Here is a 25019-nt window from a genome sequence, read left to right on the forward strand (position 1 = left end):
TTATACAACAGTAATATGTGTAAAGAAGCCACATGTAATAATATGTTGTAATATTAAGTATTATAATTACACAAAATGTGTTTCTGTTGTTATTACCTGGCATGCTTAGACCTCCATAGTCATTATGTGGAATGCTTAATACTCAGTATTGTACCCCTTTGTTCCCCTTTGGGGGTACCCCTCTGCCTCTTTGCCCTTTTGCTGTTGCACTCCACGGGAGAGGGGCTCGAGTTGTGGTAACATAATTGACAGAGGATTTTAGTTTTTACCTCTTGCTGTCAAAAATAAACAGAGACTGCCTTCTAAGATATCCATGGTTTGGGCTTTTTCCATCACAACACAGACAACACTAGAGTCCACCGGTTACATACATACCACTTCCTGTTTATGTCACACAAAGGTGTGTGAAGGTTCTTCAATATCTATCTATATTTAATACCAGCACTTTAAAAAGTGTTTCCACTGTTAAAAAAAAACTAGGGGGGCAAAGGTAAGTTCTAAAACATTTATTTCTTAACGAACAACAATATGAGACCTATAAAACAATTAAAAGAAATAAAACTCAGTGGGAGCTGTCCCTTTAAAAAAATGAAAGTAAGGAAAACAAAGAGAAAAATCAGTTCAATAAACAGGAGGAGTCACACTGGAGAAAGAGGCACTGTCCTACTGCAGTTTTAGGATGATTCAGGGGCACGAGTATGGCTGGTTGGCTCCTGTCCCATTCAGCTACTCTGGCCTACGATCACTCCGGTGTCTCGCCCACTGCCTCTCGCTCCGGCGTCACACGCTGCGTCTCGCTCCAGCGTCTCACACGCTGCGTCTCGCTCCGGCGTCTCGCTGTCCCTCTTCCCCGAGGAGCGGCTGTGGGGAAAGAAAGGAGGGGTCTCAGGTGTGGTCTAGCTCAAGGCCACAGGGATAGCAACAGCACAAACTTTCTGGCAGGAAGACGTGGTCGCTTTCCTTTACTTAGCTCATTAGTAGGCGTTGAACCAATTTGCCAGGGCGCCGTCCTCTCGCCGCACTGCTCCGTCCGTCTCCCTGTCTTCCTCCTGTGGCTCACGTGCGTCCTCCGTTTGTGCCTCCTCTGTTTGTGCCTCCTCCGTTTCCCCCGCTCTTCCTGTGTTGTTTTCCCCCGCCCTCTCTTCCTGTGTCAGTCGCTTAAAAGCACAGAGCTGTTGCGCACCGTCCAATCCTGGATGCGAGGGGTGTGGTGTCCAATTGCAAGCAGCTGTTTCTCATTAACTCAGGTTAAAAAAAAATGTCCCAAACATGCAGTAATAAAAATCATGCAGTAACCACCATAAGTCATGCAATAAGACACAGCAGACCATATCACACCACAAAATACATAACCAAACTCAATATAATAAATAGTAAAATAAATCATAAAATCACACAGGGCTGAGTACATGAGTAACATTTGCTGATGATTATACTATCCCACTTTGACATTTACTTCCTGGTTCAAGGCAGAACATGCAAATTAGATGCCTCATACAGATCATAGTGATGAAAATTCATGATTTGAACAACTTTTGCTGTCAAAGGTCTTATGAAGGTAGCCATAACATTTGAAGTCAATCTGATTAAAGCTCTTGGACAAGTTCTCAAGATTATGACCCCTGAAAATGGCCAAAAATACACCAAAATTACAACTTCAAATCAAAATGACTGACTTCCTGTTGGTTTTACGGTATGGCCCCAAGAGACTTTTTTGTAGGTACTGGGGTGTTGCATAGGCCACCATAGTTTCACAGCTCTAGGTAAAACGTGCTGCGGGGGCTGCTTCGTTGAAAATCAGTAGGGGGCGCAACTGATACATTTTCTCCCACCCACGCATGAGACCATTAAAATATCAAATTTTTCACCAGACCTGATAAGTCTGCAAAGTTTCATGACTTTTTGAATATGTTAAGTCCTCAAAATGGCAATTCATTTGAGAGAAAAATAATAATAATAATATTAATAATTAAAGCTGCAAGCAGTGATGAACAGGCCCTCGCACCTCTGCGCACGTTGGGGCTACTCGCTGGAAACTCGCTGACTGATGCAGCTGTGTCTCTCTGAAAAAGTGCAACACTGCGCGCAGCAGTGAATTAGTACTTCCTCCCTGTAGTGCTAAGGCTGGAGATGACCTAAGTCACTTTAGCAAGTGTGTGTGTATGTGTGTGTGTGTGTGTGTGTTGCGTGTGTGTGCATTGTGATCTGTCACTTACAATGCTGTTGTGGGTCACATCACAGCAACAAACATGAGAAAAAATGTCAGTATATTTCTCCTATTTCCTGATAATCTAAATCTAAATGTGTCTTTCATTGTTGCTTAAATATAACGCTGCAAAGAGTGTCCGGAAAATTGCTACATACAATTAAGTCAGCTGGTTGGTAGTCCACTCCTCCTGTACCCTGGAACCTTAGAACATCTTGTTGGTTTGCAGAAAGAAGAGGCCATTGTTTTTTAACATAACAGTATGTATTTCAATGTTGCTTATCGTAAAAACACTCTGACTGACTGCACCACCGTCCACTATTCTGCAACGCTCTCTGTCACTATGTCCTTGAGTGCTGAGAGTAGTATAACAATGGAGTAGGAGCGCACTCTGACTCTGTCTCTCTCTGACTCCGTCTCACTCTCTGCCAGAGGTGTGAAACAAAGAAGCACACAGCCTGTGTGACTGAAGGAGGCTGTAGTTGCTCTAATCTGCTGCTCTCACAGTGCAGAGAGAAGGGTCAAATGGAGTAAGGGCTCTATCTGCTGGACAAACAGTGTAATACAACTATTTCTAAAAGACCCCAGCATCATTTCCTGCATTATATGGTCTGTGAACAGGGTTTTCCTATCAGCGCATATGGGTAAAAATATGAGCCGAGGCTGATTTGCTCCATTTTGTCTGTATACAGCTTATATCAGGTGATAATATAGGTACATTGAAAAATCAGTCAGGCTCTAGCAGAAATGGAAAAAAATTGCCAAAAATTTTAAATAAAATTAAAATTGGTGGACTTTTTGTTGGGTTTAGGGCATGGCTCCAAGAGGCTTTTTTGTAGGTCTTGGGCTTTTACATGTTTTCCAATTTTCGCCCTAGGTTAAACGGTTCACGGGGGCTGCTTCACTGAAAATTAGTAGGTGGCGCTACAGAGCACATTTTGGCACATCACAGCAAAAAGAATCATATCAAATAACACATCATAGGAGTATTGATGTGTGTGCCATGTTTCATGAGTTTTTAAGCATCATTAGCCCTTTAAACACAACTTCCTGTTTTATGGCAATAGCCTTGCTGAACCACAATATAACCTTAAACAGTGGTTTAGAAGGTGAGGTAGAAGTAGTAATCGTAAAAGCAGTAGCAGGACTAGATTAAGTTTTTGTTGTACTACCAGTAGTGGTTACAATAGTAGCAGCAGTTGTAGTAAAAACAGTAGTCGTTGAAGTAGTTGTGGTGGAACCCTACTAGAAGTCGCAGCAGTAGTAAAAGTAGATGTCAGGGACACAGTACATGAGGAGAAGGATTTCAAAAGTACAGACACAGAGTGCTGCAAGTATCTGCAGTTCAATGAGTGATTATTTTTCTTCAAAGTATTTGAAAAGGAAACGTCCAAATGAAAATATCTGAAAAATGTCTCACATAGGCAGAGAGTTAAGAAAGTGTGGGAGCAAAATGTCAGGGAGATGTGTAGCACAGGCAGAAAGTCAAGGAAAGGAGTTAAAGGAAGTATCATGGAAATCCTGAAGATAAGAAGTTTTATTAGCTAACAAACTGAGGATGCAACAAATGAAAGATCTGATTTGATTTGGTTATGGAACAGTTTTTAGCTAAAGTAGAAAATGGGCTGGAATGTGTGTGTTACATCTGCAATAGGCTGTAGTTTAAATATCAGGTGTTGCATTGTAAGAAAGAGGATTATAATAAGCATAAAGACATAGCTTTAATAGCAGATAAATGTATTACATCAAATGATTTACACAGATGGAGTGATGACTGTGAGGTGCAGTGTGAGTAGCTGGATATGAGGACAGTGGTGGATCTGTTGCACCTGTCATTGTATAATAAAGAATAAATGCCACCTGAATGTGCAGTGAACAATCTGGCAGTACATCCCATTCCACCACAATTAGATTGTCTAAATAGCTTAGACAGCATTTGATAGCTTTGCATATACCGTTCATGAAGATGTTGGTATTGCCCAAATGTGGACAGGAAACATGTTTCAGCAAATATTGTACAAACTAGTAATTTGCTTCCACCGTCAGAAATGGAAGGGTCCCTTTTGTGTGTGAAATTAAAGCGTAAGTTGACATATAAAGGTCATTATGAGTATCAGTTTGGTGATACTGTGCACATAAGACATGCGCTGCATTGTTTAAAAAATATAAATGTGCATTATAAAGATGTAGAATTTAATGGCGCCTGGCTGAATGACTTTTGTAGGGAACAGGATGATGATGTAGAAAATGTGACTGGCTCAAATGCACAAAGTAAGAAAACATCTACAGATACAGCTGAAGATGAGTTGTTACATGATAGACAACAGCACTGCATGTTTCAGGACACGTGTTTGATGCCGGTCGATATCGGTCAGGAAGTGTTAGATGAGTATTTTGATAGTACTTTGAACTTATCTCTGTTAAATTAGAAATATAGTTATGTTAGTGTGGAGAAATTGTTTAGGAGTTTAGGGTCAGATCAAGCAACCTTTGAGGTGGCGTAAGAATGTATGAAAAGAAATACACATAATGTATTAAAGAGACAGGTGGATGAAGTATGAATTTATGTACACATGGACATCCAGTATGTGGTTAATGCACGTGTGTATCGTGGATATTATTTCTTACATTTCTAAAGCAGAGAGGGAAATTGGATTATTGTTAGGGAATACACATAGATAAGTATCTAAACTAGGAAATGTGGATGCCAAGGATGTACTGAAAAAAATAGGGAGTGTTTATTTGCGTAACAGAGATGTTTGAGCTCAAGAGGCTGTATATAGAAGAACAAATATGCCTTTAAAGGTATGTTCACAGAAGGTTCAGTTTGTGCCTATAGACAAACTCACAGAGTCTGACCACAGAAGATAAAAACAGGCCAGATGATGCAATTTTCAACATTTGTATCAGAGTATTGTGTTTTGTCAAAAAATGAACAGTCAAAGAATAGCTTTAAACTAAGGACTAATTTAGGTTTTATTGTTACAAAATCGTGAACACAACCTGCAGTTATGTGATATGCGTGTTTTTCTTTAGTTGTTTTGCCAAATCACATTGACGTTCAGCTGAAACGACCAACTTGTAAAACAAAGTTTTACATGAGTGGTCATGTTAGATTGACTGATGGAACGAGGCAGTTGGTTAAATTAATAAGAGAAGAAGTTTGTTTGAGGTTAATGCAGCGGTGCTGGATAGTTGAAAAAAGTGTTTTAGAAGATGCATGGTGTGACCTGTGTCCAGACCAGGAGTTAGAGCGTCTACAATTTGAACAAGAGCGTAGAGAAAATGAAAAGGTAGATGAGGAAAGGTATTCATGATCTTGCAGGTAGTCATTAACAAATTGCACAGTTGGAGAAAACAAGTAGCACAGAGTCTAGAAACAAAGGTTTGAAATTAACTCGGTCTCTGTTTGAAATGCAGATGTTTTTTTTTATTATTATAATTATTATCAGACAGTGGTGTTAAGACAAGATTTCTGTTAAAAATCACACTCCATTTCATGTTTTTAAAACAAGTGGTGCAGGGACAGGAAAGAGTCATTTAATTAAGACTTTACAGTATAAGAATACTGTAAAGTCTTAATTAAATGACACAGTTATTGTCTAAACTATCATCCCCCTGATGACATTTGTGTCTGGCATTGCTGTGTACAATTTACATGCTTCGACTATCCATAAAACATTTAGCATTGGCTCAGATGTAAAACTACCTTACACAACTGTAGGTGAGGAAAAGATAAAAAAGAAAAATAAATCTAGATAAAGATATAAACTAACTGGACCCCAGCTATTTACATGAACGCACTTAAAGCTGGATTGGAAACACACCCCTTTTGTTAGCTGAACTTTTCCGCCACTACAGCCTAAAATGAGTTCAGTGGGTGAACCAGCCCTGGCTCCAGAACCATATTATAAGGGGGGCATGTGATGATCATGGGGGGGCAGTGTGGATTTTCCCACAGATCTGCACATACATATATGCATACATACTGTACTTAATCTATATGGTCTATTATTAACGGGACAAGCACAAATTTCACTTCATATGCACATGAAAATCAGTTGTGCAACCAACACCAATCACAATATCACACCCCCTATGATTGATTTGATTGATGATTAAAACAATGGACGTAGGGTATCCCTCTGGCGAGTGTGTCCTGCAGTATCTTCTGAACCCCCCCCCCCCATGCTTCCCGGACATGACAGATGCTCCGTCATACACCTGACTTAGAATTTTAGATGTACTACCAACTTTGTGCAGCTCTGTGATTAAAGTGTTTGCAAGAGTTTTGGCATCTCCCACATCTGCGGTAGCAATAGTTAGCAAATGCTCCCTAACTTCCAAATCTTCTGCTACAAAGTGGATCATGATGTTTTCACAGCCTGTGGGGTCGTGGGTGCCATCAACTTTAATGGTAAACCATGAATCACTGACTTCATGTACAATTTCTTCAGTTATAATATCACTCATTATCTTAAGTAGTTCATTTTGTATGTCATGTGATGTATATCTAGCATTTTGTGGGATTGTTTGCAGTATCTTCTCAAGCTCTGGGTCTTTTCTCACTGAATGACATAAAAAGTCCACAGTTTGCATCATTTGAGAATTAAATGCTTCCACACTCCCTCTGAGAGGCAATCGGTTTATGGCCAGGAACTGTAACATGTCGATAACAGCCCCGATGTAGTACCGATTTCTGGCTAGTTGGCCTTCATTCACAAGGGTGGAAATCTCCTGTCCTGAATCAGCCCTCTTCACTCTCTCTCGCCACTTTGCCACACTTTCCATGTGTTCTTTACATTCTGCATGCTTGCACTATCCTCTCTCTGCTGCGTGTTTCCAGTCACAATAGCCAGTTTTCGTGAACACAGAATTTACAGTTCCAAACTGGAAAATAAAAGAAAATAAAAAACAAGAAAAGAAAAACTTGACCTGGAAAAAGTGCTAAAAAAAAATCATAATTTTTTTGGGACACTTATCTTTTATAACTCCCTTTGAGCTGATGTGAGTTAATGCCACAGAATGCAAAATTAGCGAACATGTTTCAACATCATCGTCAGGCATGTCACTTTAATAATTATTATACTAATAAAAAACTTTATATGTAAAGCACCTTTCATATGACAAATGCAGCCCAATGTGCTTTACGACAAGAAAAAAATACATGCAGCAAGTGCTTCACTTGAAAAGACTGAGATGACAAAAAGACTTAATAAAACCTGCAAGTAAAAATAACATCGGAATACAATACATAGAATGCATCGCCACATGGATGAAAACTATTTGATAATACCAGTAAAAGTAAGATAAAAATAAAGATTAAAAGTGGAATGCACAGCATGCATAATTTAAGATGGAAAATCAAACCCATTGAGATAGTATTGATAATAAGTAAAGATAAAAATTGTGTAGAAATGTTTGAAATTAAGGAAAATATAACTTTTTAAAGAGGTGCAGCAATGCGTTAAGTGCAAAGCAAAATGCAAAGCAGTTCAGTCAGAGCTAGTTAAAGGCTGAAAGAGAAGAGATAAGAGATAGCGAGGTGGCTTCTCTGATATTCGTAGGCAGTGTGTCCCAGACCATTAGGACTTTAGACCAGAAAAAAATCAGTCAATCAAAGAATGCTGATTGACAGTAGTAAATTCAAAACTTTAAAAAGTAAATAAATAAAATAAAAATGTAAGCCATGCATTCAGAGATGAATGAATGAATAAATTCACATATAACATATGTAACTTTGCTGTGAAGCAGCTTTTATTAGCAAAATATTAAAATGAATGTACAAAAAAATTTATTATTTAACCCTTTGAAACCTGGAATGTGTCCCAGAGCTTTAGGACTTTAGACCAATGCAGACTTTGACCGCGTAATTTGGCTACAATGCATCGGAAACGTTTAAATGTTTAAAACAAGCCTTGCCAGGCTACACTTAAGCATAACACGCGTTTGTTGGATTTAGCCTTATGATGCTATTTTCTAGTATTTGTTTACAATTTGAAATATATATAACAAACTTTGTCCAGTGAGCTCACAATTTGGAAATCGGTTGTATTAAACATCTATAAATAGCATGTGTGTCACTTTTGTCACTTACGGCCATACCACCCTGAAAACCCCTGATCTCGTCAGATCTTGGAAGCTAAGCTGGGTCGGGCTGCATCAGTACTTGGATGGGAAACAGTCTGGGAATCCCCGGTGCTGTAAGCTCTTTAGTTCTCACTTTTCACCAGCAGAGGGTGCTGCTGCTTATGTTATGCAGTTGTTTTGGCCAAATCCTGTTCAGTTGAAACCACCAACGTGTGAAACACTAACAGTTTTACATGACTGATCATGTTAGACTAACTGATGGAACGAGGCAATCAGTGAAATCGGTATGAGATTAGAACAGAAGTTTATCGATTATGTGAATACATCGATTTGTCGCACCGTTTTACACAACGCACGTAATGAGAGTGTGAGCAGCGCCGGGCATGTAGTGTTTTGTTTCAGTGCTCGTATATCAAGTTTGAGCTTGCACACTGCTCGCCTGAGCGCTTGTCAGGCGCGTCTGAACTGCATGTCAGCTGCAGCACATCTAGAGAAACAGTGGCTCAGTGTTTTTTTTATCGTGTGACGATCATGTTTGTTGCCTCTATACCACTTTATACCATAGTTTAAAGTCTCTCTCTGTCACAGAGATGAGGAAATACAAAGATGTTTGTTTTACCTCAACTTCCTTGCTTCCCTTTCAAAACAAAAGCTGTCTGACTGTGTCTCTGTGGACAGAATGTCATCAGTTGCTGATACAATGTATTTTATTTTGAAACATTTACAGGACGGTATGTCAGCTGTGCAGAAAATTGTTTAACTTCATAAATGAGTGGAATATGTGCTTATAAATATGGAAATACATATATCAGCAGGCAGCGGTATGCTTTAAGGCCCAGTTATAATAATATAACCTTTATTTAACCAGATAAAAACCCACTGAGATCAGGATCTCTTTCACAAGGGTGACCTGGCCAAGAGGTCAGCTTAATAGATTAGATTAATACATACAGTTTTGGTTGTAGATGCAACTCAGTTTTCAGTAGGAAGTGCTAAAACAGGGAGCTAAAACAAAACAGCAAATTTAAAAAAAATTAAGAGTTAAAACACAGGCACTCTTCAATGGTCTCACACTGTCTGTCCCTCAGGATAGAAAGGAAAGCTCCAAGTGGAATAGGTTCAGAGAGTTTCAATTTAATCTGTAGAGTGTTCCACACAAAGGGGGCAGCAAAGCTGAAAACTCTTCTACCGAATTCTTGTTACTTTTTATTGTTAATTGTTAATTTTATTGTTACCCGAGGAACAGATAAAAGAAGAGTAGCACAAGAATGCAAGGCATAGCAACTGCTTGTTTTCTGCAATAAAGCACACAACTAAGGGAGAAGCCTAAAAGAGCCTTATAAATTAGGGTGAGCCAATGTGCGTGTCTGCGATTGCAATGTGCGTGTACACTCAGAGAGGGCGGGTGAGACGACTGCATCCATTGACAAATATCAGTGCTGAATGAAAAACAGTGTCCAAGGACTGAAGACATTTGGATGACGTACTTAAATAAAGCACATCCCCATAGTCAAGAATGGACAAGAAGGTCGCTGTCACTAGTTTTTCTCTGACCTTGGAAGAGAAGCGGGTTCTATTTCTGAAAAAGAACCCAAGCTTCACCCGGAGTTTAGTGACCAGATTATTTATATGTGCTTTGAATGAACGCTCCTGAGCTAGGATAAAACCTTAATACTAGATGTCATAATATGTTCTGTGGTAGCACCTTTGAATGAGAGAAAACCATGAGCTTGGTTTCATCTGTGTTTAAAACCAATTTTAGATCATATAAACGAGGCTGGATGACATTAAAAGCAGCTTGTAAAAACTCAAAAGCCTGAGTGAGTGAGGTTGAACAATAATAAATAATGGTGTCGTCAGGGCCGGCTCTACCCAATTTGGTGCCCGAGGTGCCCAAACACTAACCCGCACCTCCGCACCCAATAACGACACATCACGTGCTGACACATAATTTAGGAACATGTTACTGTTTATTTATTTGTAATGTTAATATATATATATTTTTCTAGACAGAAAACACCAAGTGAGGGCACCAGTGGGCATTGAAAATTATTATTTTATTATTATTTTCCCTTGAGGCCAAGGGGGACTGGTGACATGGCGGCGCCCCTCCAGCAGATGGCGCCCTAGGCAACCACCTATATTGCCTATGCCAAGAGCCGGCCCTGTGTGTCGTCAGCATAAAAATGGAACATTGCATTTGCAAGTTGTTACAGAGATTGTTTATGTAGATTGAAAATAAAATGGGTCCCTGCACCAAACCTTGGGACACCCCTTTGGTAATGTTCAGAAAAGAAGAGGTAGTTCCAGCCACCTGAACACATTGAGTTCTGTTGGACAGGTAGTTGGTGAACCAGGCCGCTGCATGCTTAGATAAGCCTATGTGATGTAGGGCTTGTATCAACAGGCTATGGTCTACTGTGTCAAATGCTTTTGGCAAATCAATGAAAAGGGCAACACAATATTTTTTGCTGTCCAGAGCCTCAATTAAATCATTTAGGACCTTTAGTGCAGCTGTAACAGTGCTGTGCTGTTTTCCAAAACCAGAGTAGAATGGAGATAAAATATTATTCAATTCTAAAAATTCCTTTAGTTGATAGGTGATGATTTTCTCAAGCAATTTAGCTAAAATACATAATGTAGAAATTGGTCTATAGCTGTTTAATTTTGTGGGTTCACCTCCATTTAACAGGGGAAGAACAAAGGCAGACTTCCAGATTTTAGGAATGTTATTGCTGGTAAGACTCAGGTTAAAAATATGTGAGAGAGGCTCAGCAATAAATTCAGCAGCCAACTTTAAGAAAAAGGATTCATAGTGATACTGAGATTGTTGAATCTCAGATGCTGAGATCGCTACTGGTTATTACTTTGGTTTAAAAAAAAAGGGGGGGGGGGGGGGGGCTGTGCGGCACTTCTTCTGCCACTAGACGGCAATACCTGTGACCAATCACACCTGAAGCACTTTTTGCACTTACTAAGGGTTTTTTTCCTTAAGTCTAAATTCTTGCTTGTGTTGTACGTTGCTTTGGATAAAAGCGTCTGCTAAATGAAATTGTAGAATTGTAGAACTGTAGGATTCAATGTTATCAGGTCCTGTTGCTTTATATGTGGCCAGCTTTTTGTGCGTTGTTTACCTCGGAAACAGTTACAGGCATAAACTCAAACTGACAAGTGATGGGTCCACACACAGCCTGCAGAGTCAAGGGTGTGTTTACGCTAGCCAGACCAGTATTTTTTGGTTCAGGGTTTAGCAACTCAAATAAGGATCCAGCAGAAATAAAATGATCGTTAAAGAAATTTTGTATAGCTGTCTTATCAGACAGTGTACCAGATGGAGTGATTAAAGAACTTGGCAGGTCATTAGTTGTCACATGATTTAAAGAAAATTTTATGACTTTCCAAAATTTTCTGGGATCACTAATATTTTTTATGGATTCATTTAAGTAAAAGTTAGACTTGGCACTCTTAATAAGGGAAGTACATATATTTTAAAGCTGGCGAAAGCTTAGCCAGTCTTCCTCTGTCCCTGGCCCAAGCAATGTCTCTCTCTTTGAGGAGGTTTCACCCTTCACCCTAAATTTTCGAAAAGGAGCATGTTTATTAACTATACGACAGAATTCCTGATAAAAATAACTCTATTAGCAACTCTATTCCACTCAAAGGCAGCTAGGCCATACATAAAAGCTGAGATGCAAAAGTTTTTAATATCTCTTTTGCATATAATATTAGGCCTTGACTTTGGAAGCTTGGAGTTTCTTATAGCTGCAATGGTACTATGATTACTCAGGTCATTGGCAAACACACCTGTATCCGTGTATTTGTGGGGAGCGTTTGTTAAGATAAGGAGGATTTTGATGGGTTTTTAGTATTGGGCCGAGTCTAGGAATTGATCATTTGAGTCAAATTTAGTGAGTCACATACATCTTTAAGATTATCAGATGAGGCAGTCAACCAATCAAGATTTAAATCACCAACCAACAGAAGCTCACTGGAATTAAACCCATTCACGCAAGATGCAAGAGGAGGAGGCTGAGGGGAGGTCTATAACAACCTATGATTGTGAGAGATTGGCCATGGGAGAATTCTAACCTCAGGGCAAGGAGTTCAAATTGTTTGGTGATGGAGAGTGAGGATAACTGGGTAACATGAAATTATTTTTTAGATATATAGCCACTCTTTCACCTTTTCGAGGGTGATCACACCGGAAGACATTATATCCATCGATAGCAATGTCCTTGTCAGAGACTGCTTTGCTTAACCATGTTTCTGATGAAATAAGGATGTCTGTATTGGTTTACTGAACCCAGATTTTGACAGCATCCAGTTTTGGGAGCAGACTTCTAATATTTAAATTAATTAATCCTAGGCCTGTCCTGGCTCTGAATTCATCAGGAGTACTAATATTATTTAGCAGGGCCTGGATTAGGATGTACATTGCCTGATAGCAGGAGTAAAAGAAAAATTAAAATCTTTTGTTTCATATTGTGAGATGAACCAATAACAGCATTATCTGATTCCATGGTGACAATAAACGTGACTTCAGTGAAAGTAAAACATCTTTTTAAAACAAAAATACACAATAAACGAAGCTGGGTTAACTTATTTAACAGACATCAATAACAGCACTGATAATTCAGTAGCTTCTGAGGACCAGGTTATTGTTATAGTGTTTGTCAGAGTCAGAGGTTGGTGGGGCACTTGGTCAGGTACACCACGAGAAAGAAGAAAACCAGGGACAGTGCAAATGTTAAAAACATTGTAAAATTGTTCCACCAGCCACCCAGTTAAGGTAAGTAAATTTTTAGAAAACAGGGGACTAGAGATAAGGGAGAAGGAGAGTCACCTGCAGGAGCACACTGGATAATGTTGGAGTAGTAGCACCATCTAGCTAGTTAGCAGAGGCTCAGGCTGCAGCAGGTGGAAGCCAGGCTAAGCTAGCACAAGTACAGGCAGTAGCAAGTGAAGGCAAGGCTAGCTATCAGAGGTCCAGCTTGTAGCAGGTGGAAGGCCAGGCTAAGCTAGCAGAGGTCCAGGATGTAGCAATGGAAGGCCAGGCTAAGCTAGCAGAGGTCCAGGCTGTAGTCAGGTGGAGGGCCAGGCTGTAGTCAGGTGGAGGGCCAGGCTAATCTAGCAAAGGTCCAGGCTGTAGTACATGGAAGGCCAGGCTGAGGTTAGCAGGGCTACAGGCTGTAGCTGATGGAAGGCCAGCCTAGCAAGCAGAGGTCCAAGCTGTAGAATGTGGAAGGCCAGGCTAAGCTAGCAGAGGCCCAAGCTGTAACAGGTGAAAGGCCAGGAAAGCTAGTAGAGGTCCAGGCTGTAGCTGGTGGAAGGCCAGGCCACGGCTAGCAGAGGTCCAGGCTGTAGCAGGAGGAAGGCCAGTCTGAGGCTAGCATAGGTCCAGGCTAGCTAGCAGAGGCCCAGGCTGTAGCAGGTGAAAAGCCAGGCTAAGCTAGCAGAGGTCCAGGCTGCAGCAGGTGGAAAGCCAGTAGTTTTTAAAAATCCATAAAGCAGTCGGGAAAGCTCCTTTTTAGAAGTATTTGGGAGTGAGCCTTCCCCAGTCAGCTGTTTTGCTTAAAACAAACACACTAAAACTGATGTGGAATCAGAGCACACTGACAAGCAGACAACCAAAGGACAGAGCTGGCGGCCATCTTGGATTTTACAAAATGCACTTCGATAGTTAAGGCTGGTCTATTTTGATGGAGAAAGAATATACTAGTTATAATTATTTCTGTATTAGTGGTATTCAAATTGCACTAATTTTACTGTAAGATGTTTTTTTGGACCGCTAGATTTGAGGTATGTTACTGTAACAAAGAGTATCTGTTTTGTTAAGTGACTTGGATTTGACATTGTTTTGTTTATTTTGCTGTTGGATTGCTAAATGTAGATTGCACTACATTCCTTTTACTTGAGTGGAACAAGCTCTTGCATTAATTTTATTTTGGAGAGACTTTACGTCAGACTGTAAAACGCAGATTACTAGTTAAGACTGGGCTTTTTTTGATGGGGAATAATGCCTTGCATTGTATGAAAAGTTTCAAAATGTCATTTTCAGTACATTTGTTGTTATATTTATTGAGTAATAAACAAATAATAGTTAGATCAATTAAAAAAAATAATCAATAGATGAATCCATTAATCGAAAAAATTATCAATAGATTAATCGATAATAATCATTCGGTGCAGCCTAGTTAAAAACAATGGTGTTATAGAAGATGCATGGTGTGATCTGTGTCCAGAACAAGAGTTAGAGCTTCTGCAATGTGATGTAGAGAAAATTAAAAGGTAGATGAAAAATGTGAAAAGAATTATTTCCATTCTTGAAGGTAGTCATCACAAGTTGCACATTTGGAGAAGTCAAGTAGCACTGAGTCTAGAAACTTAACTAATTGACCTCCACCTATTTACATCAACACACTAAAAGCTGGATCGGAAACACACCCCTTTTGTTAGTCGAACTTTTCGGTCACTACAGCCTCAAATGAGTTCAGTGGGTTTGAACTATGACATGAAGTACAACAAGGAAATTTATTACACTCTGAATATTTGTTTAAGAACCTTATCAGCTTTGGAACTGAACATTCCTTCACCTCTCATAATAATATATAAATATAACTGAAAAATACACTTCAAATAACAATAGAACATTTGTTGCGTGGCTTTGTGAGAAGTGTGCAATATCTTGTGATATTTAGGTAAACTAGAACCTCTTAGACTGTGGTGGAATGTTTTCTCTGTGACATCACACTCATATCAAAGACAGATGACATTACCATACATCCAGAGTTCCAGAACTTTCAACTGCTTCTGCTTGTGATTGGGTCTGTTTCTGTTATTTATGTCATAGTTTAAAGGTTGATTCCAACCAAATACTTTAATTCATTATCCATAGGTTTAAAGGTTGAGTTCACACAAATACTACTTTCTTCCACGTACTTATGGTTTTAAAGACTTATTCCATCCAAATACTACTTTGCCTTGCAATTCACCTTGGTCGCCAAGATTTGCATTGTATAATTAGCAGAATCAGCTTATTATAGTTGGGGAAAAAATGAATGAGACCTCCATGTAAAAGTGCCCTGAGAGACAAACAGAGACTTCTGTTATGATTTGGTTTGATATAAATCAAAGTGACTAGATCTCAACCACATATTTTAAAGAAAAAAAAACAAAAAAAGCAAGACACAAAGATGACTCTGAGGGCAAGCCATACATATGGCACAAAAAACAACAACAACAAGCAAACAGTGATAAAAACCAATTAACACCAAGGAACAAACATTAAAATAACCAATAAAACACAAGTTATTCAGTAAGTGTAGTGATTCCATCTCCAGTCCATCAGGCCTCAATGACTCTGAAAGCGAGAGAGAGAGAGAGAGAGAAAGAGAGAGAGAAAACCAAATAGAAGTTTTTTTTTTGTTTTTGGTTTTTTTTTTAACTTTTCCTGACCCTTCAATATTCAAACTTCAGATTGTGAAGTAGGTAACAGCACTACTCACCTCTTGAATGGTCATCCTTCTGTCTTCAATAAACTGCACTTCATCTGTGGAGCTTAGATGTGTTGGTGTTCTATGCAGTACTGACTTCAGATGGGCAAAAAGGGTGTCCTATTGCTCCTCAGTGTCAAGGTAGACAGGCACCTGGTATGAGGGCTTCCGGGGAAACCACTTAGAAGGCTTCGTGTTTAGTACACCCTACGAGCAAACCAAGGTACAGAAACAATAATTTTGTGGGACATGGATTTTTCAGACATGGTTTTAACGTGCGTCCTAGGTGATCCAATTGAAAGTGGACAACCCAAAGTGCAGGTGTAAACCCACTCAAGACGCATTTAAGATCTGATTGCTCAGAAGTCAGACCACATTCAGAGGTGGTCTGGTGGTCTTGTAGCAGTGTATACAGATGTGTACTAGGCCACATTGAAAGACTGCCTACTTACCATGACACCCTGTAAAAAGAAAAAGAGACAGCATAATCGGCCAAACAAAACATTTTCATATGATTTCACAATCAAATTAGGTCTATACCTAACTGTTTCATCATCTGTCCAGGATTAAACTTAGTTTGTGTCTCTAAAATCACTTCATATAGGCTATATGTGAACATGACCAAACCAACCGTGTTAATATTGTTACAGACGGCTCAGAGACTCAGTTGCGGGACAACGAGACACAGCACACAAAACTCACAATAAAAGATTTTATTTACAATTTCCAGAAAGAATCAGAACAGAAAACTAAATGCTAACCCGAGCAAGGTAACACCGAGTGAGGAGAGCGAACCAAACTGGAACAGATAAACAACTAAAAGAACTACGGGAGACACCAAACTCGGTGCTAAACAAACTCTGTAAACACACAGTGAATAACGAGATGATTACTACTAAGACAGGCAACTAAAAGAGACACCACACGGGTGCAAACACTACGATAGGCGGAGATAACAAAAAGAGACACCATACGGGTGCAAACACTACGACAGGCGGAGATAACAAAAAGAGACACCATACGGGTGCAAACACTACGACTGGCGGAGATAACAAAAAGAGACACCATACGGGTGCAAGATGTAGTAAAATACTATGACTATGACAAGAAATATACTAAACGCTAACCGGTAACAAGACGAACGAAGCACTAAAGCTAATGGCTATGCTATCCACTTATCTGGGTAACAGGGAGAGAGGATGGGGAAGGCAGGCAGGCGGAGATTGAGGGTGCAGAAGGCGAGAGTCCAACAGAGGAGGGCAGAGGGTCCGAAGTGAGATTCCAGGCGGTTAGACAGAAGGAGGGAGATAACACTGAGGTAGTCGGAGTAGCACACGGTGATCGGAGATTTGTCCAGAACTGCAGGCAGAGAGACAGGCGGTTAGCAACAGCGGTGATAGCATGGATCAGACGTAAACTGTGAACGACAACTGACTAGGAATAGCGAACAGTCCGACGCCGACGGGTCGACTGAGCCTGGCTTAAATGCAGGTCCAGATCAGATGCAGCTGGCAGACAATCACCCGTGTGGCGCGAACGCTGATTGCAAGTGGCTGCAGCTGTTGGCTCCTCCACCCTCTGCACCCAACTCACGCCTACCTACGAAAAATGAGAAAGAGGAGAAAAAAAACAAAAAAACAAAGAGAGAGAGCGCTGCCACTAACCAACATCAGGGGCCGTGACAAATATGGAGTGTATGTCTGAAAAATAAGCTACAGTACTGTAGATAATACCTGTAAAAAAAAAAAAAAAAAGCCAAATGTCTCGTCCAAAATAACACAATTATGTCAAAATGTCTGGACACTGTCTGGTGACATTTATTGTGGGGTAAACAGGCAGTTGGTGACAGACAGTTGAAGATTATTTAAAATGTATAAAAAGGGTAAAACAAAGTATTAAACAAGCATTTACACTACAGACAATAGGCTACCTCTGATTTAACATAGTTGACAGACACTGATCATATTGACATGCTTTTATCATTCTATGACGGCTAAAATTAATTATAGTAGTAAATAGGTAAACATTTAAAATAAGACACATAGTTAGGCTTTCTGAATCACACTATGGTTACACAACACAAACAATGCAAAAATGCACAAAATGAATGTGCTAAAATGACAATTTGACCTTCAAAAAATATGAGGATAATAGTAAAATTTGACTTTTTAATACTTGGCACAAGGATGTCTTGTGAAAATGAGTTCTTCAGCGTATATTCTGGCAAGTCAGTACTCACACTTATTTGTTGTCCGTTCGACTCTGTCGTACTCCCTATGTCTTCAAAAGGCTTGTCCAATTGGGTGGCGCTGTGGTGAAAAACAAGGGTCCTGAAACTGCGGTCCTGAAAGTGCAGCCTCCTCTACTGCAGCTATACCCTACTCCAACGGGGAGGGGAAGGTAAAGAGGACACGCACAGCAACACCGCAACAAAGAGCAAGTGAACGCACAACACACTTCACTTCATACACTGACTCTGCTGTTTGAAACATTTCTGCTTTACTAACTACATGTCATTCTACTTACAACCAACTGGAATGCTAGTCTCAGTTTCTTGTGTTTTAAAATAATACATACTTGTGTAAAACAAAGAAGCAATTTAGTGTGGAAAATGTAGCTTACATATGTTATTTTAATCACAGCAGTAGTGTCAGCTAACTTAACACAACACATCCAGCCAACATTTTGTGACGTCAGACATAAGAGAACTTTTTATTTTCACTGCTTTTAAAACAGATTCTAACAAATGTTGAGATCGTTTACAACACAAGAAACATGAGGATTATTTTAACTGCATATTAACTGCAAAGTGTATTTTCTCCTGCACTGATATCTGACAGTGTGGCTGATTTTACAGTTTGAAGGCTTTTGCACAGTCTGTTTTTTTTTTTGGACTCACTTTAGTGAAACTTTTCAGGCTGTCAGACCAAAGCAGATTTATTGTATCACTTTTACTGAGGTGAATATGACCGAACACTGAAACATCACCTCAATCTTAAAATGTGCTGTTTTGAGGATATTTCAACACATCAGTTTAACTTACTGTTGTAACTTTGCTAACATAACATGTATTTACTGTTTCATTGACAAAACTTATTTTGCCATTTTTTGCCATGAAAGTCAATATATTTCTGTATTGTCCTTGGCTGGACACTGTTCAAATGTAGAGTTAAATTCATGTGAGAGTACCCAATAACAAAGGAATCTAGAATTAAAGGAACTGATTTTATTAACAATAAAATGTACATAAACATTAACATTATTGAACATGAACTATTACACATGATTCTGTGAGTAGTACCCAGTCCAGCTGCTCTCTCTGTCACTATATTCTGGCTGCTGCTGCTCCCTTAGATGCGTCCTTGAAGCTCTGCTCTGTTGTTTCTTCAGAGAGACCATTCATGAACAAAGTTTTGTTGGACAAGAGTTTCCTCTGCCACCGTCTCTGACACTGTCCTGACTGTCCTCCAGTCAGATCCACCGGGCTTGTCCTTTTCTTCAACTTTTTCTTTAAAGAAAAAAAATGTAAGAGAAATATCATCAGATTTAAACAGGCTACAAAGTAACAATACAACAAAACAAAACAACAGGACACCATAGGCAAAGTTTTAACCCACCATAAAGTGAAAAATATCTTCGCTATAATGGATCTTTGGACACAACAGCTCCACAATACCCTCACTGAGAGTCTACCAACAGAAATCAGCCCTCTGACATCTCTGACTGCATATATCAATTTTTGTGCCCATGCATTGGAACTCCAGCTACAAGATGGTTGAGCGAGACTGTGAACAGAATTCTACTAGTTACTTAGCACAAACAGAAAGGGCCCTCAAATCAAGTGTATTGTCAGTCTGACTGACCACGAGGTGAGCATTACAGAGTGTGACTGAGATTATGAAGCCCCTGAAGACGATCACTACAATATTGAGCACTAAAACAAGACTCAGTTTTCCTGATCTTACCAGGACTTCTTCACAAGTGCACTCCACTTGATTCACGGTTAAAGAAGTTTCCTTATCAGGATCAGGCCTTTCATCTCAGAATCTGTAAAGATATTCTCATCCCAGAAGTTCTGAGCAGAGCAGAACAGGTATGTATTATATAATTATTTTAAACTACAAGAAATATTTAAGAGGTCCAGGTCCAAGAAGAACCAGCCTGTCCATGGACTTCATCACAGCCCAGTCCAGTTCCCCTAACAGCAGAGTCAGAGGCAGCATCTCCCCCTCTACCATAAAGGTCAAGGTCCCAGAAGAGCCAGCCTGATTTGCAGCAGCAGTTGAAGGACAAAGTGTACACCTACACTGATCATCATCATAATTATGTCATTTACTCAAGCTAAATTCAGTAAGTGCAAGCATGCAGATTACAGTGTTTAGATCGTATGTGTTCATGATGACAGATCAGATGTTTAAATACATATATATATATTAACTATGTAAGAATACCTCTGTTAAAATGTATTTTATTTTTTAGTGTTTCCTCATCAGGGGAAAAGATCAGTATATTGTCTAAATACACAAAAACAAAGACATTTAGCATATCATGAAGTACATCATTAACCAGGTTTTGGAAAACAGCTGGAGCATTAGTGAGACCAAATGGCATGACTAGATATTCATAATGACCCGTGGGAGTGTTAAAGGCCATCTTCCATTCGTCTCCTTCCCTGATACTTACCAAGTGGTAAGCATTGCTGAGATCGAGCTTGGTAAAAATCGTGGCCCCCTCCAACAACTCGAAGGCCGTTGAGATGAGGGGGAGAGGATACCTGTTCCCCACAGTGATGTCATTGATGCCGCGATAGTCAGTACAAGGTCTGATGGTTTTGTATTTCTTTTCTACAAAGAAAAATCCTGCTCCAGCAGGAGACGAGGAAGGCCGGATGATTCCAGCTGCGAGGGAATCCCTCATGTACTCCTCCATGGCTTTGCGTTCTGGAGCAGAAAAGAGAACAATCTACCTCTAGGCGGGTGCTACCTGGCAATAGGTCAATAGCACAATTGTATGGACGATGTGGCGGCAGAGATATGGCTTTTGCCTTACTGAAAACCTCAGCTAAGTCATGGTAACATGGCGGCACATTAACCAGGTCAGGGTGTGTAGAAACAGAAACAGCAGCTGAGTTGCTGAACTTGGGAAAACAGGAATCTGCACATTTGGGTCCCCAGGAGGTGATCCTCCCACCCACCCAGTCAAAGTCAGGGTTGTGAGTCTTAAGCCAGGGATGCCTTAAAATTACTTGATGAGCCACAGAGTCAAAAATGTAGAAACTTAGCTTTTTGGTGTGAGCGTCAGAGAAAACTAGCTGAACAGATTGTGCGCGGTGAGTTATCCTGCCTAGAGGGGTGCCATCTACGGCCTTGACTTCAGCCACAGTCTCCTGACGAGAGAAGAGTTCATAAAATTAGTGTTAGCACCAGAGTTAATGAACATGGAGACCAAAAGTGAATTAGAGTCTGAAATAATGTTAACCTGAGGCTGGAATCGGGCAGGATTGCTGATAACAAAACTTTGATTCACCATGAGTGGATTCTTAACCTGTGCTCCTCCTCCTTTAACATGACAGGCACTTACTAAATGTCCCAGCTGACCGCAGTAAAAACACCTTCCATCCCGTTGGCGGCGGAGACGCTCCTCCACGGGGAGGTGAGTCCGACCCAGCTGCATTAGCTCCTCTGTCGGGTGGTTAGTGGGAATCAGGCTGGCTGCTGGCAGACGTACGTGGTTTGGCCAATCTTGGGAGTCGCTCCTTAGCCCTCGATGTGACGGCTGACGAGTCTGCAGTCGTCCCCGCTCCTGTTCTGTTTGGTCCTGTTCGGCGAGCCTTTTGTCAATCCTGATGGCCAAGGTGATGAGTGAATCCAGATCCTCAGGAAGATCAAACCATGACACTTAACAGAGTGGTGAAGGGGTGCTTTTTTTGTAGGATAGCTGCAAAGTTAGCTTATTACTGGTTCCCTCATCAATAAGCTTTTAATTGGATTTTGGTTTATCAGCGAAAATAGACTTTGTGATGAAGTTTATGATACGGACATGTTTTGTTCAGCAGGGTAACCCTTAGTTGTTAGCAATAAAAAGCTAAAGTTTAACTACATCATGGTCACATGACTTACACATCATCACCACAAAGTGTCTTAATGCACAATTACTGTGCAAGTTTTCTATAAACAGATCAGTCAATAAGTTGTAAATTTATTATTTATAAAGAGCATAATCACAAAACATGGTTTGCCTCAGAGGGCTTTACAGCATACGACATCCCTCTGCCCTTAGACCCTCACATCACCTGAGGAAAAACTCCCCCAAAAGACATGAGTGATTCCACTGTTCTGACAGCCAAAACTTTATTTAAAATGAAAGTATGCACAATTTTGCTACAATACTCCTTGTGAATATCGTATTATTGAGTGAAAAAGGCAATATATAAGACTTCATATTAGAAATGATAGTTTATATGATGACTTTTTCTCTGACAATAGTGGTTTTTGCTTACAGACAGACAATATCGAAGAGGAGTCACAGAGTGCTTCTCCTGTATCTGAATTTTCCAGCCATACAGGATCAGACCCAGAGTACAGTCCAGCTGAGGATGACCTGCCATCCACCAATGAGGAGGTTGTGAAAATCTTGGCTTTGACTTTTGAGGAATCAACCAGTGATTAATCTCTTGAAGGTCCAGTTAGAGATGCAAGAGAAGATGAACAACAAAGAGGCAAGTGTACCATTCAGAAACACAAAAAACCCCAGAACTTATGTGAAAAGAAAGAATAAACAAAAGATGAAAAATGATAAAGTGAAAACGCTGACCATAAAAACCTGCACAAAAAGGGAAGATGACAAACGATCATGGGACAAAAAACATTATTGTCTATACTGTAGATAGTCAAACTCTAAGATGGCAAGACATTTGGAGAGAAAGCATATTGAGATCATGGATGTAGCATATGCCTTCAGCTTTGCAGTAGGATCAAAGGAAAGAAAGATTCTCTTAGATCAACTGCACAATAAAGGACATTTCAAGCACAATGCCTGGAAAAAGGTAGGGGACAGCTTGTGACACGGAAGCAAAATTCTTGGAACTTTTGGAAAAAACCTGGAAGAACCATGTTTCTGTCTGTGCTCATCAAACAATATAAGAAAAGAGATGGAACAAACAAGATGACATCCCTCTGACCAAAGACGTGATGACTCTGAGGGACCATCTGAGGACGGTGGAAGATAAAGCAAAGGAGGAACAGACACAAGAACTAAGTTTAACTGCATGATGATAAATGAGACGGTTCTTGCACAGGTCATCATTTTCAACAAGTGGCATGAAGGGGAAGCATCACGCTTGACTCTTGACCCCTTTAAGACAGCAAGTACTAATCTCATTAATGAGGATATTTATGAAACCCTGTCTTCTCTAGAGAAAGAGCTTAGCGAACTACTAATTCGCATAGAAGTCCAGGGGAAAAGAGGCAGGAAGGTACCTGATTTCTTGACAGACAGAATGAAGGAATCAGTTGAATTGTTGATTAAAAGGAGAGATGAAGCTGGCATACTTGCTGAAAACCCTTATCTCTTTTCAAGACCTGGTGCACTGTCAAACATACGTGGATGTGACTGAAAGCAAAGCAGAAAACCCTGAGCTCCTGAGATCAACTAAATTAAGGAAACAGGTGGCCACTCTCTGCCAACTGCTGGATCTAAGTGAGCAAGAGCTAGAACAATTTGCAAGGTTCATGGGGCATGACATCACAGTTCACCAGGGGTCCGTTTCACAAAGCAGGTTCAACAAACTCTGAGTGTAACCCTGAACTCTGAGTTGATCTACTCTGAGATAGGAAACTCTGAGTTTCCGGTTCCAGAACAGCTGATTTGAGTTGGTTTAATCAACTCGGAGTAGTTTCACCTGGAGTTAAGCGCGTGCACCACAACTATAAAAAGCCAGCATCAATGGAGCCCTGATTCGACGAGTCACCATGGCAACGGGGAAGCGGAGGGCTGCGTTCTTCACCCCACTTGAACTGGAAATTTGAATGCGCTCATATGCGGAGTTTGAACACGTTTTTAGAAGGAAGTGCAACACCGCTGCAGCTGCAAAAGAGAGGGAGACGGCGTGGGAGAACATTGCTGCCCGGGTCAGTGCGTAAGTTTAAATGTAGTCCTTTGCAATCACAATACTATTACAGGGGAAAACTGTTTGAATGGTAGCGTATTAATTTATTTCATTTTATTTCATTTAGGTGCAATCCCGCGGGGGAGAAGCGCACGTGGCAGCAGCTTAAGATGAAATATAAAAACATTGTTCAAACAGGTAAGACCTCGGCACAATCTCATGGAGGTACCTCATTTTGATCATGGAGGGCCGATCTGGAAATTGAAATACTGGAGCACAAGTTAGAGGTGGGTGCATGGTCACAGATGAATTATGTCAACTATTGGAACATTAACTAAACTAGCTCTTTTATTTACAGGAAATAAAGAAGACCAAATGAAATGTGTATCATGTCTTTATTTGACTGCTGTGGTGGTGATGATGGTGACTTAAACTCTGAAAGTGATTATGGGATATGGTGTCTCTGACTGCTCTGCCATCCTGGATAGCTGGCAGGTGGATGGGGTCATCATCTGGGTCTTCAATTTGTAGGGCAGGGTGTTGCTCTCCTCTAATAGTGGCAATATTATGAAGAACAACACATGCCACAATAATATCACAGGCCCTCTCAGGGGTCACCCTGAGGTGACGCAGGCACTGGAAACGGGCTTTCAGCAGGCCTATGGTCATCTCCACCCGGGCTCTTGTCCTGCAGTGAGCCCGGTTGAAGTTCTGTTGGGGGCCTGGTTCAGGGTCAGGGTATGGGGTCATCAGCCTACGTTGGCATGGGTAACCCCTGTCACCCAGCAGAAGGCCATCAAACTCTCCTGTAACATATAGTGGATACATTAGAGTATATTATAGGAGGGAGACAAGTGAATTATATTTTGAAAATCTTTAGGCTGCTTACCACGTTTCAGTCTGTTGCTCAGGTTAGACTCACGATAAATCCTTGAGTCATGAACAGATCCAGGCCACTTGGCCTCCACATTGGAAATGATGTGTGCAGCATCACATACGATCTTGACAGTGCAGAGAATGACAGATGTTGAACTATGATGCAGTCTTTAACATTTTGAAACAGTAGTCAATCTACCTGTAGCCTACCTGCACATTTATGCTGTGAATGGACTTCCTATTCACA

At 40.4% G+C, this 25019-nt stretch overlaps 1 pseudogene; it reads left to right on the forward strand.

Moving 5' to 3' along the window:
• The first annotated feature begins 8297 nt into the window (after window positions 1-8297).
• LOC121941432 lies at window positions 8298-8416 on the forward strand (annotated as a pseudogene).
• Window positions 8417-25019: the final 16603 nt, after the last annotated feature.

Source organism: Plectropomus leopardus, chromosome 3, assembly GCF_008729295.1.
Source record: "Plectropomus leopardus isolate mb chromosome 3, YSFRI_Pleo_2.0, whole genome shotgun sequence".
NCBI classification, from domain to species: domain Eukaryota; kingdom Metazoa; phylum Chordata; class Actinopteri; order Perciformes; family Serranidae; genus Plectropomus; species Plectropomus leopardus.